Source organism: Prionailurus bengalensis, chromosome F2, assembly GCF_016509475.1.
Source record: "Prionailurus bengalensis isolate Pbe53 chromosome F2, Fcat_Pben_1.1_paternal_pri, whole genome shotgun sequence".
Lineage (NCBI taxonomy): Eukaryota > Metazoa > Chordata > Mammalia > Carnivora > Felidae > Prionailurus > Prionailurus bengalensis.
Window position 1 is genome coordinate 68,839,562 of NC_057353.1, and position 17,464 is coordinate 68,857,025.

The 17,464-nt window shown below is 40.0% G+C and overlaps 1 long non-coding RNA gene across 1 annotated transcript; it reads right to left on the minus strand.

The window, feature by feature from the left end:
- Positions 1-2,680: 2,680 nt before the first annotated feature.
- LOC122495806 lies at positions 2,681-9,496 on the minus strand. Its single transcript, XR_006300581.1, has 3 exons — positions 8,534-9,496; positions 6,684-6,806; positions 2,681-4,993 (listed from the first exon to the last, which is right to left on the minus strand). It is a non-coding gene; the product is annotated as an uncharacterized LOC122495806 (long non-coding RNA).
- Between the last annotated feature and the right edge of the window lie 7,968 nt (positions 9,497-17,464).

Genomic DNA, 17,464 nt, shown 5'->3' on the forward strand with positions numbered 1-17,464 from the left:
GCGATATGTTGTATCATCCCACCATCTTGTCCAATTGTCACGGCGCACGGTAAGTTCACCCACTTAATAATCTCACAAGGGTTCGCTGCATGTTTGTGATACATCAGGCACTGACTTCTGGGAATGATGCCCACTCACTACCGCAACCCCTCCCCCCCCCATCACTCTTGCCATGAAAAATCAATAAAGAACACATAGTCTTGACTTTCAGGGAGTTTCTCATTTATTTGCAGAGACAGGCAAAGAGCACTTTTCCAAATGGTACAGTAAGTACTATGAAAGAAGAGAGTATGGAATGGAGAAGTTGCAGCCCATTCAGATTTGGGAAGGCTGAGAGAACAGGTGGGGCCAGGGGCGAGCCCAGAGTATGTGTCTTCTAAACCTCATGTATACATGCAGGACTTAGCCCGCATGTCCTTAAGGACGTAGCCAGGTGGAGAGAGGGCACTGGAGGCAGAAAGGAAAACACAAACAAGGGTCTAGACGTGGAGAAGAGCATGGGCTGTTTGGGAACTGCAAGCATTCAACAGAGCTGGAGAGTAGAGTCTGCTCAGGGCTGGCAAAAGAAGAGGTGAGCCAGAATGTGAAAGGCTTGCACATTCTGCTATGCAGTGTAGACCATTTTGGAAAGGTAACAGGGAGAGACTGAAAACTTTTGGACAGGGTGGTAAAAAATCAGTTTTCACCTCGTTTCGCTTTGACTGCTTCTTGGAAACTGGATTGTGGGAGAAAAGTCAGGAAGGCAGGAAACCATTTAGGTGGTATCGCAGTAGCCTTGAAGGGATCGGGTGATAGAGCGGGCTGGCATCTGGAAATGGAGAGATGTGGATTGAAGTGTTAAGAGGGGAAGAGAGGCTACATGTAAGGGGGTGCGTGTGCGTGGCGGGGTGGGGGGCATGGAACGTAAGTGTATTCCATGTAGAAGAGCCCACTGGGCTGAGGAAGGATTTAGCCTCTCTTCGGGGGGGGGGGGGGGGGGGGGCTAGAAGTCTCATTTCCTGTGTTGTTATTTCCGCTTGAAGCTCTTGGCTCCAAGACCTTTGATCACGTGCTGTTACTTCCGCTCGAAGCTCTTGGCTCCAAGATCTTTGATCACGTGTGACAAAACCCCACGCACTTTCCCCTTTGGTCTGAATGTGCTGACAAGGCAAAACAAGACACTTTCACATCCTGTTCTTTAGCTCATGGTTGATTAACGGAGATTAAAACTCTCTGCTCTCTGAAGGTAGCAAGCTAGCCATATTTGGGAAAAACCATTTCCTGTTTTGATAAATAAGGCTTATTTCTGCAGCTGGCAAAGCCAGGGTGTAAAACCACCTCATTTGCAAACGTCTATAAGAGTAGAGGTGCTCCGAAGATATTTAGACTGGGGTTGATACTCCTATTGTGATAGTCTCCCTCATTTTGGTCTCCTAACTTGTCTGGTTTTTGTCTTTGACAGTTTGCCTCAGGATGGCACCTTGCCTCCAGATTCCCATCTGCTTCAGCCAGGTAATAAGGCCATCTGGAGCCTTTTGTGCTCCATTCCTGGCTGGCAACCCAGGGGTCTAAAGGGGAGTGCTGATCCTGGTCCTACGTCCAGACTCTTGTCTGTTGGAAGCATGGTAAGAATTTGATTTTGATTTTTTTTTTTTTTTTTGAGTCTTTAGTTGATTTCTGGTGATGGATTTTTTTTTTTTTTTTTTTTTGGTTTTGTAGTTAGATAATTTGGCTCTCTCTGTAAGTGAATTAAATGGATTATAGATATTTTTCTCTTTTGAATGAAAGATGACAGAAAATCATGTTTGTTACTCTTTTCTGTTTGTTCATTTTTCCCCAATTTTGAACTCAAATCAACTAAGAATTTGTACCCATTAGAGAAGAGCTCTTTTTATATGAAAAATGAGTTTTGTATTTTTGGGCTTACCCCTGATGTATGGGCTAAAATTTTGGAATAGAAGCTATAAGTTTTCTAGGTTTTTATGTATGTTTATGTGTCTATAGATATGTAATATTTTCCTACTTCCAGATGGTATTACTAAATTAGATTATAAGAAAAATTTTAAAGAGTTTTATTCTAATTGACTTAGAGTTAGCTAAAGGCATATACAAATAAAGGACTATTCCTAAAAATTCCCAGATATTGAAAAAATTAGATTTCTTTTTTTTTTTTTTTTAAATTTTTTTTTCAACGTTTATTTATTTTTGGGACAGAGAGAGACAGAGCATGAACGGGGGAGGGGCAGAGAGAGAGGGAGACACAGAATTGGAAACAGGCTCCAGGCTCCGAGCCATCGGCCCAGAGCCCGACGCGGGGCTCGAACTCATGGACCGCGAGATCGTGACCTGGCTGAAGTCGGACGCCTAACCGACTGCGCCACCCAGGCGCCCCGAAAAAATTAGATTTCTAATACTTTCAATGTGCTCAAAATATATTCTTATAGGCAGTAATTCAAATGTTCTAAGAATTCAAATTTACATAATTTAGGTAACTCTAGCAAATGAGACGAATTTAATATTATTGGTTTAATAAAAACAGCTATATCTTCTGAGTTGTCAGCATTAAATGTAATAGAAACATATATTTTAATTTTATGCAAGCATGTTTTTCCTCAATTTATGAAGTTTGGCTGATTTAATATACTGTCGTTTCAGTTCCTATGTTTTAAGATTATAAAAATGTACATTTGTATTAGTCAAATTAAGTCATTATTTGGACAAACTTTATTTCAAAGTAATTATATTTTGCAGTATGTCAGCTTAAAGACAGTGTCCAAAATGAATTGGTAGCTTAAAACCTTGGACTGATGCTAAATTGACTTAATTTATGAATATTCATTAGACACCTAAATCCTATCTAAGAGAAAAATTGAAGTATTAATTGCTGAATATGATTTCATTTTATATACTTTTGGACTTTTACTTTTCTATAATACAGAGAGGCTATCTATTTGGGTCTGCTAATGCACATGTTCATTTTTGCCACATTGAGAAGCTGTACCTATAAGGAACACTTATGATTATAAAAATTATGAGATGTTGAGATGTATATTTATAAACTTTGCTAGTCTGCTAGAAAATACTGGTGTATGAAAGACAGTTTACAGTTATTTACTATCAGATACTCCTTCCTTGACCAAACTTTAGTTAGGCTCCTGTGAGCCTTCTTCTAGACTAGGCTCGGCCTTGGCCTGCTGAGCCCCCACTTTAGCAATGAATCCTAAGCTAGTTAATTGACACTTGCCCCCCTTCATATGGGACCATCCTTGATATCTGATCAAGCTCCTCATACCCTGCCCTAGATATCTAAGTCCTTGGCACCTGCTTTTAGTAAGAATCCTGTGAAGCCAGTTTAGCAAGAATCCCCCTACTTTGGTATCTAACCAAGTTCCTCTCAGTAATTTCCTATCCACTCACCCCCTCACTGGCTCCTTGGCTGAGATCTCCAGCTGTCTGTGCTGCATGGGAATGGGATACCAAAGTCTCTCTCCTCTACTGCAGTAGTTCTAATAAGATCTGCCTCGCGGCTTTAACACATTCCCTGGGAATAACTCTTCTCTTACACCGTCTCCTGGTTTTCTATATGCAGTAGAAGTGGCTGTAGTGAAAACTTAGAATCAGTATATGTGAATGAGACTCTAACAGGAGTGATAGTAGCAGAGAGGAGCAACTTTGCACATGAAGTGTGCAGGGGGTATTTTGTTAAGAAAAACAAGAGTAGCTTTGTTCCAAAGTAAAATAACTAAATAACTTGTCTAAAATGAGAGACAAGTGTATGACAAACTTGTCTGGATAGAGAAGGTTGTAGATGGTTCGTGGAAAAGGAATTGTATTTCTTAGAGTCACAGCTGGCTAAGGCTGATGGGCTTATTTGTAAGATTGTTTTTGTGAATATTTTTTTCCATTTCTTTTTTTTTAATTTAAATAGAAGATTTTTAATAATAGTGTTAGTACCAAATATGCTGTTTCAAAACTAGCATTTGGTTTTCTTTCTATTAAAATGACATTTTTTTTCTTGGATTACTGGTGTTTTCTTAATAAGTGTTTGTAAAAAATATTTTTCTTTACCTTTATAATCTGCCTAGAAAACAACTATTCAGGGTCTTATTAGACTCATTTCCTATACTTTGGGTTGACTTTATCATATCTTTAATTACTCGAGAGAACAAAGTCTTTTCACTTAAAAAGAACTGGAGTTCTTTATAGTCACGTCCCTTCTATGCCTACTTTTAAATTTATATCTTCATTTTGGCTAATTAGGTAACCAACTATTATTTCTCAGTAATCCATGATCCTATTTAATCAAGTGTTCAAATTTCCTGACTACTTTTTGTATTCTACTTTCCAAAAATCAAATCCTAAATGATATCTTTTGCCGAAGAAATTGTCAAGAAAAAAAAAAAGTTAAGTCTGGACCCGAGTAAGGAGAGGTATTATTGAATGAGACTATTGCAGAGAGGTGCTCAAAGCCTGAGCCAGAGCAGTGTCAGGCAGGTGGGGGGGGGGGGTGGAGCGGGGGGACAAGCAAAGTTTCTGTAAGCAGAGACCCTGGGATAGGTGCCTGTGCAAAGCAGAAGGATGCCATGCTAACAGCTGGGTATGCGGAAGGTGCCTTGAAACATAATGAACTGCATCCAGTGTTGTACTAGTAGAAAAGTTGAGGCAGGAAAGTTGTGTCCTCGGGCACAAGGACTTGGGATTCTGGTCTCAGTTGAAGTAAACAAGCAAAAGTGCAGAAAGTTTGCAGAGTTGGGACCTAGTGGTTCTCAGCAAAGCAGCCTAAACTTATATGAAGCATAAAGTTGCCTTGTCAGTCCCTCTCTTTGTTCAAGGTGGGCTCAGAGAGACTCTTCATGGACAATTCAAGGATAAGGAATAACTCAAACAGCGGATGGCTGAGTGAGATAGACCTCAGGGCCACCATATTCTCAGTGATGTCCCTAGAAGACCAATTGAATCATCTGTTTGGAGTGCAGGCAGAGGTCAATTGTTTCAGTGTTCTTAAATGGGATGCCTAAAATTAAAAAAAAGATAAATGTTAGCATAAAGGAATGTATTAAAGAGCCAGAAGTCAAACCCTAAGAGTATCCAATCTAGTGAAATTCAGGAGGTCAGTGGATGAAATCGTTTCATTGTGCAGCACTGCTCCCTGAGTCATATCATGATCTTAATTATGTTACTCAGAGCTCGGGTTATCTCCCTTATCAGGGGATACGTGACCTGAGCATTTCACCAGACTTTCTTAGTGACCCAGACAGCAGCTTGTCCAGAGGGCAACCAGGTTCACGCATGGACTGCTGCAGTGTTTATTCAGATCCTGGGGGAAAAGGCCAGTGACAAAGCAACTTAGAGTCCGAATAAGGATCTGGGAAATCATGTTTTGGTTCTCAGTGACTTGAAGTCAGGAAAAAGGGAGAAAAGTTGCACAGGTTAGTTTGAAAAGTTATAGCCAGGTATTGAAGGAATCTGCAAGAATTGAAAATTTGGTAAGGGCTGACAATCTCTCTAAAGTAAAAGATTCAAATCTGATTTATAAGTAGGTATCACCACTAGTTTATCTACAGTGGGAAAAGAAGCTAATTAAGTGTCTATAAGAGGAGATAGAGTTTGCCTATCAATCAGCTACCTGCAGTTTACAGAGGTGCAAAATAGCTCAAAGGCAATGAATAGGGTCAGAATCCGGTAATCCAAAAGAGCATGCTATAGTTTCCCATTGAAACACCAAAGGCTCTCTACAGTCCCTTTCCCCTCTTGATCAAAGACAATCTCAAAGAAAGATTACTCTTGGTCACAAAATAAGGCTGGTCTCACTGGAGGTGGCCTGGTTATTTACATAGATGCAGCAAGAACGACATGGTACCACGTAGGTCTTATACTGGCTTCTCTGGACGCTTTCAGAAAGAATCTCAGATTGGACTTTTCAGAGCCTCTCGAGGCTAGGAAGCCAAGCCAAAACTTCACCATCAGTTTCCACCTGCAGTACCTAGTGATTTGGTGGGCATTCCTCTCTTCCTGAGGTCCTCAAAATAGCCTAGGATTCCTGAGCCTGCCAGGAAGCGACCTTCCTTGCTCACCTATAAGGCTGGGGACCCTATCAAGCCGGTGGCCAGGCCAGTTTTCCCAAGAGGGACTTTGTAAGCATTGGCCCATCATGTCAACCTTAATTGCCGAAAAGGGTCTGGTCACATCTGATGAAACGAGCATCATTCTCAACTGTGACATTATAGGCAGAGCCAGCCTTCATTAACCAATGCTTCCAATTATGTCCTATTAACAAGGTGGACGGGCTCTTACTGAATCTATGCAAATAACTACAGTGCCACGAAAACAGGAATACTCCACGAGACTTCCCAGAATTTGGAAGGGTGAGGCAGGGCAGAGAAGAGGAATGTTTCCTTTCTGTTTCACAAGGGCACAGTCTACTAAATTGTTGTGAGTGCTAGATAGCTTGAGAGAAGAGAGAAAGTGCATCCTTACATCCAGAAAATAGAACATGAGAGCATCAGCACTGTTCCAAACAAAGCCCATAATCATGAATGATCAGTTCATTCAGTCCTATGTAATAATTCTTGTTCCATTTGATCTTGGATTAATAGTCCATAAATCTATATTCTCCCCTAGAGTTCTAGAAATCCTGACTTAGTCTACCAGGGTGGTCCCAAAGTTATTTAAGCAGTGCCATCAGAAGCCTTACCCAAGAGTACCTGGCTGGCATAGTCCGCTTCCACGGGTCTCTAAGATAATCCTTTTTTGTTGAAGACAGAGCACTCAGTCGGTAGCTGATTTGCAAGCGCTCTTCGGGAAGCATCAGAGGAACATAAAACCACCTGTGAAGGACAGAAAACTTAAAATAGCCATGGTTAGTTCATTTTTGATAATTTTCAAAGGTGAAAGATCTGAGCAGAGTTCACTATAAAAATAATACAATTGATAAAGAAATTTGATTTTTATGGGACACTGAAAAAGTCAGTTCAATCAGTTTTAGGCAAAACATGCTAATGTTTAATTAGCATCATTAATCCTGTTTTCAAAGAAGACTGGATATTATATGTAGTTTATGAAAATGGATGAGTATAATCTTTAGAGGAAAACATGACAGGTACAGTATCATGGTTCTGAGACATGGTATACCATGAACATATATCAAGCATATTGTTAAAATATAGCAATGGTATATCCAGATAATCAAGCAATAAGTAAACTTAACCTGAATGAGTTTAGGAAGAACATACTTGAGTAAAATAAAAATGTGTTCTTACAAGGCTGATAACTCAAAAGGCATAACTGTATTTATTAAACCAACAACATTTCAACTAGCCTCATTTGCCAAAGATTTACCTCATGAGCCTGAATTTTAAAAACATATTGGTAAACTTTTATAAGAATACTTTTTCCCCCACACTAAACATATTAGAGATTTAATTGTCTCGGTTTCTGGGAATTTTGGAAATATTTAAAATTCTATAAACTCCTATTTATCTCTTATCCAATCCAGAAGGAGCTCCTTTAAGGGACTTCAGAATTTAATGTGGTCATACCATTTGGAGATCGGAAAATAGTACACGTGTATAATACAACATACATATATGCACATACAGATGGACACAAATAAAGAACTTGTAGCTTTAAATTTTAATTAAAAAATTTTAGAGCTGGTTCAGATATAAACACAAAGACTCAAAACTCACTGGTTCATGTAAAAGAGCTGACTCTAATCCCTGCCTCACTTTTACCTTTTTAGAAGGATTGTGTTTCTGGCAGATGGGGCAAATTGAAGTAACCTGCTCAATGTAAGAGCTGAAGCAGTCTCCCCATTATTTGTGGAGGAGACCCTCAAGATGTACTTGGCCGCGATATGTATCCAATGGAGGCTGTGGACTACATTTTGGGAGAGTGACAGAGGAGAGACCAAGTGGCCATTGGTGTCTCCAAAGCCCATCTGAGTAAAGAAAACTTGAAGCTTATTTCTAATTAGCTTTTTCAGCTGCAGGCTTTTGCTCCTGGGGTCGCTGGGCTCCTCACAGCCCCGACAGTGGTAAGGGACTTAAATATCAGGTGTCTACAGGACGAGGAGCCTGAGTGAGAAAGGAAAGGCCTGGCAGGGTGGATGACAGAGGAGGTAGAGGTGTTGAAGGGGGGAGAACGAAGGATTCTAGGGAGCTGAAGGGAAAGTTGAAGGTGGAAAAAGGGAGGCAGAGTTAGAGGAGGATGATGGGAAGGGATAGGTCTTAGAAAACACCGAGGAAGAGAAATGGCCTTGGAAGGAAGCAGTGGTCTCTGAAAATGTTTGTGGAAGAGACTTTGTTCTGTTTCTTTGTACCAAACAATAAAAGCAGTGCACTGTTCGGATGAAATCTTGGAGTCATGGGATTCAAGAGCCCTGCTCAGAATAAGTCAATGGAATCCAAGAGTCAGGGGCTTTAACTATACTCAGAAAAGCTGGAAGAAGGCAGAGAAATAGAAGGAAAAAAGACAAAAATGAAGAATAAAGCCAAGTCTTTACCATGCTACAGTAGACACATGTGTGAAGCACTGGACCAGGATTTAGACTCACCACTGTGGATCCCAACTTCCCCAGCCAGGAAAGGAGCCAGCATCTGATCAGATGGCATTGACGCCTGGGTGAAGAAAGCAAGGTCCTGGGGGCATCTGACATTCTGTCAGAGTTACAGCGTCATCCCTGTGAAAGAAAAAAAATGCAATGGATGTTACTATGAAGGATTTTACTATGTTCATATGAAGGGGGTTATTGCAATAGGAGGAGAGGAGTATCATAATAAGAAGACGCTCTAAGTCAGAAATGTATCTGGGGAGGGATGGGTGGGCAGAGCTTTTAAATGCAGAGACGCCTGGGATAGGTGGCTGTGGAGAGTAGGAGGTGGGGAGCTGAAAACTGGTAGGGGAGGGGGTTCTTGAAACTTAACCTTCATCAAATATTGTACTAACAGGGAAGTTAAGGCAGGAAGTGTTGGTTTGTGGTTAAGCACATGGGGCAGGGGTTGCTCTTAAGAGGAGCAAACAAATTCAAGTGCAGAAAATTTACATGGGATTGAGGGCTTTGTGGTCCCGAAGTTGTGTCAAGCTCAAAGTTTGATTAACCTCGTCAGCACTTAAAATTGTTTTTGAGATTTTGCAAAGGGTTCCCACTAAGATTTGTTTTTTCACCTTGTAAAAAAAGAAATGTTGGGAATAATTAGGGTTATTGATAGGTTACTAATGATGTGTTACGTGGGAAATACTCTGAAATCAGAAGAAATGCTTAGACCTCCCTAGGTTAAATTTGTTTGGGTAAAACATTATTAGTGTAAATATTTAAACAATTGTATCCTGTATGGGAAGGTTCTAGACAATGATCAGTGTTTTTGCTGACCATGATACGTTTCTGTGTATCAGAGTTTTAGTGTTGCTTTGCCTGTAAAACAAAAGCAGTATTATATTAGCAGTCATAATTTTAGTTATTTTTAAAAACATTAAGTTGGTTGCAACTTTACATCTTTAATGTGAATTCAGTGTATTTCCTGGCTAGTTTTCTACTGGGGATTCACATCATTTATCTATAAAGTTTTATTAATCTACTACTGATGTTTAAAAGCCTACTTTAGATGTATTAAATCTATTTACTTGATAGTCTTGACATATTCTTGATATATTCTAACTTTGTACTAGGTTTACATCTAACATTTCAGGATTTTTATGTTATACCTGAAAATGTTTTCTCTGTGAAGATTATGTTTATGTGTTTTCATAAATTAAATGCAATCTCTTCTTTGAAAATAGGCATGAATCTTTGTGTTTAAACATGTTTTGTCAAAACCTTTTTTGGATTGACTTTATTTTGTTCTCTGTGCCATGGACACAACCAGATATGCTTGTCGATTGCATGATTATTGTAATGAACTCTCTTCAGATCATTCTCTTTTGAAAATATCAGTAGGAAGTAAATAATAGACCTTCTAGTCTTTTGTCATCTACAGACAGTTTGTATGCTTTGTTTTACTCCTGATGCTTCCATGAAAATACCTGGAATCAGCTGGAAGGCAGAGTGTTCCATTTTTAACAAAGGATTGTCTTAAGAGCCTGGAGACTCTGCCAGATACTCTTGGGTGCAGGCTTCTGATGGCATTGTTTAACTATGAGATCATACCAGTGGACTGAGTCAGGAGTTCCAGACATCCAATCAAGAAGTAGATGTGTTCCTGAGACTACTAACCCTGGATCAAGTGGAACAAGAATTATTACATAGGACTGAATGAACTGATCATTCATGATTATGGGCTTTGTTTGGAACAGTGCTGATGCTCTCATGTTCTCTTTTCTGGATGTAGGGATGCACTTTCTCTTTTCTCTCAAGCTATCTAGCACTCACAACAATTTAGTAGACTGTGCCCTTGTGAAACAGAAAGGAAACATTCCTCTTCTCTGCCCTGCCTCACCCTTCCAAATTCTGGGAAGTCTCGTGGAGTATTCCTGTTTTCGTGGCACTGTAGTTATTTGCATAGATTCAGTAAGAGCCCGTCCACCTTGTTAATAGGACATAATTGGAAGCATTGGTTAATGAAGGCTGGCTCTGCCTATAATGTCACAGTTGAGAATGATGCTCGTTTCATCAGATGTGACCAGACCCTTTTCGGCAATTAAGGTTGACATGATGGGCCAATGCTTACAAAGTCCCTCTTGGGAAAACTGGCCTGGCCACCGGCTTGATAGGGTCCCCAGCCTTATAGGTGAGCAAGGAAGGTCGCTTCCTGGCAGGCTCAGGAATCCTAGGCTATTTTGAGGACCTCAGGAAGAGAGGAATGCCCACCAAATCACTAGGTACTGCAGGTGGAAACTGATGGTGAAGTTTTGGCTTGGCTTCCTAGCCTCGAGAGGCTCTGAAAAGTCCAATCTGAGATTCTTTCTGAAAGCGTCCAGAGAAGCCAGTGTAAGACCTACGTGGTACCACGTCGTTCTTGCTGCATCTATGTAAATAACCAGGCCACCTCCAGTGAGACCAGCCTTATTTTGTGACCAAGAGTAATCTTTCTTTGAGATTGTCTTTGATCAAGAAGGGAAAGGGACTGTAGGGGGAAAGGGGAAAGGGGAAAGAGCCTTTGGTGTTTCAATGGGAAACTATAGCATGCTCTTTTGGATTACCGGATTCTGACCCTATTCATTGCCTTTGAGCTATTTTGCACCTCTGTAAATTGCAGACCTATCTGGAAACTTTGTTTTGTCTGGTAGCTAAGCTTTCTGTTTCCCTGTGCAAAAACCGGTTTGATGTTTACTTCTAAATTGCACTGTGTTTTCTCACCTTGCACAACTTGTCAACCCTTAACCAGATTTTCAGTTCTTACAGTTTCCTTCAATATTTGGCTATAAACTAATCTTAGCCTCAAAATAAACTTTACAATTTTTCTGCCTCCTTCTTGACTTGAAGTCATGAGAACTACAAACCGATTGCCAGGTTTTTATTGGGACTCTGAAATTGCCTTTGCTGGTCTTTGGCTCCAAAATCTGAAGAATCACTGCAAACTGAAGCCTAAGGACTTTTTATAAGATTGGAAGGACTCATCATCCCACCTGATCGTTCATGGTCCAGCTCTTTCCATGCATAGGCCACTGCTTGCACTACCAAGCAAGTGTGGCAAAATACTCGAGCCATCCATCCTTACTGGAGAAGAACCAATGCTGTGGACATCACCACCAATACAATTGACATCTCAGCTTCAAAAAACTCAGTGAGTGGTAAGAGACTGAATATACAAACAATCACCAGACCAGGTACAAAAATAGAGCTCTGACCCACAGCCTCTAGAGCAATTAGTCTAAGAAGCCAAATATAACCTGTTCAATATCAGTCCCAAATCAGGACCTGGTCAATAATTGCCAGCTTCCCTAATTTTTGCCCTCACTTCTAACTTATATATCTAAAAAATATATTCTAATCAATCATATAAGATGGTCCACTTCTAGTTAGTTCTCTAGCTTCTGAAAGCCGACTGCCTCTAATTAGCATTCACCTAAAGTCGTCCTGTTTTCCACTCCAGAGCTTTCCACAACTCTACCTGCATTTGAGTTTCTGCCCATCTCAGGTGATGGTGGTAATTCTCTTGCTATAGCAAGTTCTGAATGAACCGCATTTGTTTGTTTTCATTGGAGTGATATTCATTTCTTACCACAGTTTTCTTGGAAGTTCCACCAAAATACAGTTGGCACTGACCATCACCGTGGCCTCCAGTCTTAGACTGGGCACCCAGAACCTGTTGTGCCTCACTGCTCACTGCTCATCAAGTCCACAATGATGTGGTAAGTCAGCACAGGCCTGAACTCTACACTTCGTGTTGAGTTCCTTGGTCTTTCTTCTGAGTTTTGTAGCCAGGTTTTGTTATTGGTGCCATTTGTTTGTATCATTGGTGGAATCAAGCCATTCTTTTCATCCCTTTTTGTTTGCATTTGTGTTACTGCTCCGTGGGTTGCTGTCTAAAAGTGCTGTAGGTCACAAGGAGAGAATCATATGGTAGAACACAGGCATATGCCTTCTGAGCATATTTTTCATGGCAGCCTCACACACCAATGAGTTTGCCATTCTTTTAAAAAAATTTATTTTTCAACGTTTATTTATTTTTGGGACAGAGACAGAGCATGAACGGGGGAGGGGCAGAGAGAGAGGGAGACACAGAATCAGAAACAGGCTCCAGACTCTGAGCCATCAGCCCAGAGCCTGACACGGGGCTCGAACTCCCGGACCGCGAGATCGTGACCTGGCTGAAGTCGGACGCTTAACCGACTGCGCCACCCAGGCGCCCCCAATGAGTTTGCCATTCTTACAAGAACTGCCCATTTGGACAAACTTTGTTGTAAGTCGCCCAGTAAAACTGGATGAGGTTCTTTCCATCTCAAGATTTTGTCCTTCGGGCTTTTTCCCCCCTTTTTGATTCAGAGAGAGCATTCTCTCTGATATTCCACATGCCAGAGGGCACACATTGTCGAGTCTGTGTTTGAAGGTGACCAATCATGAGTTTGGGTTTTGAGATATGCGTTGCACACACATTTCATTTCTAGCAGCATTGGCAGCTCTCATGGGATCATTTAAATCTAAATCATCTCCTCTTCTGGGAAAACTCTTGTTTCACATATCCACTCTCATGACAGTCCTTACTCTTGTACTTATCTTTCCAAATGTTGTAATTTTCCCAAGTATGAATTAAGCCTTTAGTGGGCACTTGGGGGCATTTGACTTCAAAACACTGTTCATTTGAAAGGTTCCTTAGAAAAGAAAGGAATACGATTTCTCAGTACATATGGGCAGCATTTTTTGATTGGTACACAGAGACCTCCAAACAAAGTTTAAATAAAAAATTACTTCACCAAAAGTTTCTTTGGCCAAGGCTATGAGGAATTTGACAAACTTAAGTAACAACAAAGTACTTTCTCTAGTAAATCCTCTTTCTTGTCCTTCAGCTGCTTCCCTATATCCTACTCTCCTTTTTCCCTCTTATCATTTCAATCTCTTTCCTCTGTCGACACCTCCATCTGCTTGTCCAGACCCTTTCCCCAACTCTTAAAACTACCAAAACCAGTTGCCTCTAAAAACCCATCCCTCTCATGTGCTAGGTATGCAGGGAACTATAGAATCTAAACCTTGCACTCAAGCTCTAATTCTTAGAATTCTAAAGATTTCTCTAAACTTAGATAAGACCAGCAAATACCCATAAAAATTTTTTAGAATTCAACTTGTACACATGTTGGTTGGAAACTCAGATGCTTACTTCCGTATGGCAAATGCTGATTGGACCTACCCAATAAGGGACCTATAAGAACCCCCTTTTCACATTAAGCTTGAGGCTCAAAAAGAAGCTCAAAAAGCAAGCTAGGTAAAGTCTCCTGAACACCATACATAAAACATTTTTAATAAACGGTCACTGGACCATAATTCCATGTGATAAAAGTAAAGATGAAACAATGGGATATTTTTTAGCATAGACTAGAAAATATCTTCCAAAAATGTGTGGGAGTGAGAGATGCTGATTGAACAGCAGCCCTTTCATCTCATTTTGTCAATGTTGCTGAACCTGAGATTGGGCACCTAATTCAAAGAAAGAAATTAGAATGGGAAATAGCCCCTTTATCTGAACTAAAACACCTGACCTAACATTTTGAAATGGCTTTAGAAGAAAAATAAGACAAGACTTAAAATAACCTTGGGCCCTGAAGATCCAACAGCTAAGTAGACCACTACCTATTGATAAGGACATTTGTAGATATTGTAGAAAAAAAGGGAGGGGCACTGGAAAAAAAAATGTCTCATCTTAAAAGAAAAACCAAAATGAAAAAAATCCCTCAACTCAGATTAATAAGGAAGGAAAATGCGTTCAATAGTCTGGACTACTTTTAAACAAAGTGAATTATAAATATAGATGGTCAACCTCATTAATTCTTGGTAGATATGGGTACTGCTTTATGTTAAATCCTACCTCTTTCTCAACACATTCCTCAGAGAAAACATAGCACACACAGGAGCAGGTATCTCAAATAATCTGCAGCCGTTAGCTGTAACCCTGTGTCCTTAACTGAAAAAATTCTTTTTTGTTCTGTGATGCCACCCTTGCAAAGTTAATAAGGGGATATTTACTTTGCAAATGCGCACGAGAGGAGCTATGTATTGAAATTCCAGAGGACTCCTCTATTCATAATCAAATTGCATCTGCTCTGGATATACCTTTGCCTTCTCCGTAATATTTAATACATACCTCTGATAAAAATCTTGACATCATAACTGACACCTTATGGACTAAAAATGCCAACATCAGAATTGGAATGGAATTGGAGGTGAATCTATTAAAATTCAGATAGATCATACCAAACCATTACCCTAACTTTCCCAATATCCTTTGAGGCCAGACACACAAAGGAAGAGCTCAAACCTAGCTTTAAAAACCTTATTCTCAAAGATCTTTTCATAGTCTGCAGTAGCCCTTGCTACACTCTCATCCTGCCGAAAAAGAAACCAAATGAATGAAGATATAAATTGTTCAAGACTTCAAGACCATCAACAAAATTGTTATCTTTTGTTTCCGTGTAGTATGCAATTCAAATACCATCTAATCTGCCTACCGCCTCTGGCTTCATTGTTCATTTGAAAGGATCTTTGCTTTGCCTTTTTCAGCATGCCTCTAGACCATGCCTTCCACTGAGGAGGACCACAATATCCCTGGGCAGTCATGCCTCAGGGGTGCACTGAAGCCATCTACCACTTTTCCCCAGGTCTTTAATCAAGATTTATAAGATCCAAATTTCCCTTGTGATTTAGTTCTGATATAATATAATATAACATAATAATCTCTTACTTTGTTCAGAGGACAAGGAAGCTTGTGAAAAGAATCATTTACTTACTCTCAGCCTTAGCAGAAAAGGAACATGATGCTTCAAAAGATAAATTACAAATGTTCCGCAATACAGTCCATTATTTAGGAAATGACCTATGTAAGAAAGGGAAGTATTCTCCTGATAGATTAAAGACTATCCAAATTTATCCTAGACCTCTTTCAAGCTGACAACTGGGAGGATTTCTAGGTTTAATTGGAAATTGCAGGCAATGGGTACCAAATTTTTCTGTGATTGCAACACTTCTTTATGAATTGTCTAAGTCTTTGGTAAGAGACTCAGATCTGGGAGCCCAGGTATAAATAGGCCTTGTGTACCTAAAGAAGGCCCTTCAATAGCCTCCTTCTTCAGGTATTCCTAACTAGAAACCCATTTCATTAAATTGTGCATGAACAATTTGAAGAAGCCCTTAGGGTTTCAATTCAATTTCATGGGAATCATCAAAAGCCAGCTGCTTACTATTGTCTCACCCTTGACCCTATTGTAAAGGCTTTTTCCCTCTTGACTTAAGGTAATCAGTGCCATCACAAAAGTCACCAGTGCTTCTGCTGAACTAGTTCTAGGCTCTCCACTTACTCTCATGGTTCCTCATGCGACACAGACATTACTATTGACTGAGAACACACAACACTTTTCAGCCAACTGATTAACCTCTGAAGAGATTCTGTTAACTCTCTCCTCTTTACTCTTCACCCTTGAAACAACCTGAATCCTGCCACTCTCCTGCTCCTAAAAGAATTGCAACAGCTTGATTGTCTTACTTCAGTTAGGGAGCTATCTGTACCTCACAGATGCACAGTGTATTAAAGATCCCACTGAGAAATCTGACCTAATATTATTTGCTGAGGGAGCGTACCTCAACTGAAACTGGAGATTATCAAGCAGGAAATGCTATCAGTAATTTAAGAAGATGCTTCTTTAGAATATAGTCCTCTACCTGAAGTAAAATCAGCCCAGATGGCATAACTTAACTGCCCTTCCTAGAGCTTTTCAACTAGCTAATGATCAGAGAATACATAATGTGTATATATACGCATAGCAGATCTGCTTTTGGAGTAGTACAAGACTCTGGGATGCCTTCTTCATAACAAAGGGGGTTCTTAGCTCTGCTGGTATCCTCCTAAAAATGGACAAGTTATGGAATTTTTAGATGTACTCCTACTTCCTAGAGGGATGGCTACTATAAAGATTGAAGCCCATGTAAAAAGAGATAATACAGAAGCTAAAGAAAATGCTGTAGGAGATCATTATGCTAAAAACTCTCCTTAACCAAAGTTATAAGCCTACCGAAACCCTCAAAGGATATATCTCTGGAAGGATTCAAAGATGTCATTAAAAATATCAACATATGGCATCCGATTTTGAAAAGGAAGGATCTGGTTGTATCTTTCACTCAGATAATCTCTGGAGTGCTCAAGATGGCAGCGTGGTTAAATCAGATAAATTCAAGTGGATATTAACTACATTTCTTCATGAAGCTACTCATTACAGAGAAATCGATCATCTTAACATAGGTGAGAAAATTTTAAAACGATAGCTGAGGTTATTTTCAGGTCATGTGTCACCTGTCAACAACCTAATCCTGGAAAATCTGTAAAGGGGAGACACAGCCAGGACCTCAGTGGGACTTCAAACACCTTGAGATGGATTTTAACTGGCATCAACTTCTATGATATTTGAATATTTTTAGTTATTGTACATCTATATTCAGGATGGGCTGCAGCATTTCTTTGCTGAAAAGCTACAGGTCTTATGGTCACTAAAAAGCTGCTTGATTTTGTGTTTTCAGCCTGAGGCATCTCGACTTTTATATCAAGTGATCAGGATGTGCACTTACCAGACACTCTTGTGAGAAAATTCTGTAAGATGTTACACTTACTTATAAACTATACTGTGCTTATCACCCACAATCTTCTGAAAAGGTTGAAAAGACTGATGGAAATCCTTGAATTTAAATTAACAAAACTTTCAGAAATCCTTGAGTTCTCTTCGTCAAAGACACTCTCACTAGGTCTTATAGCTCTACAGGTCACTCCCTCTGGGACACATCAGTTGTCCCCCTGTGAATTGGTAACTGCAAGATCCATGCATTTGGGAATTTCATCTCTGATATTAGACT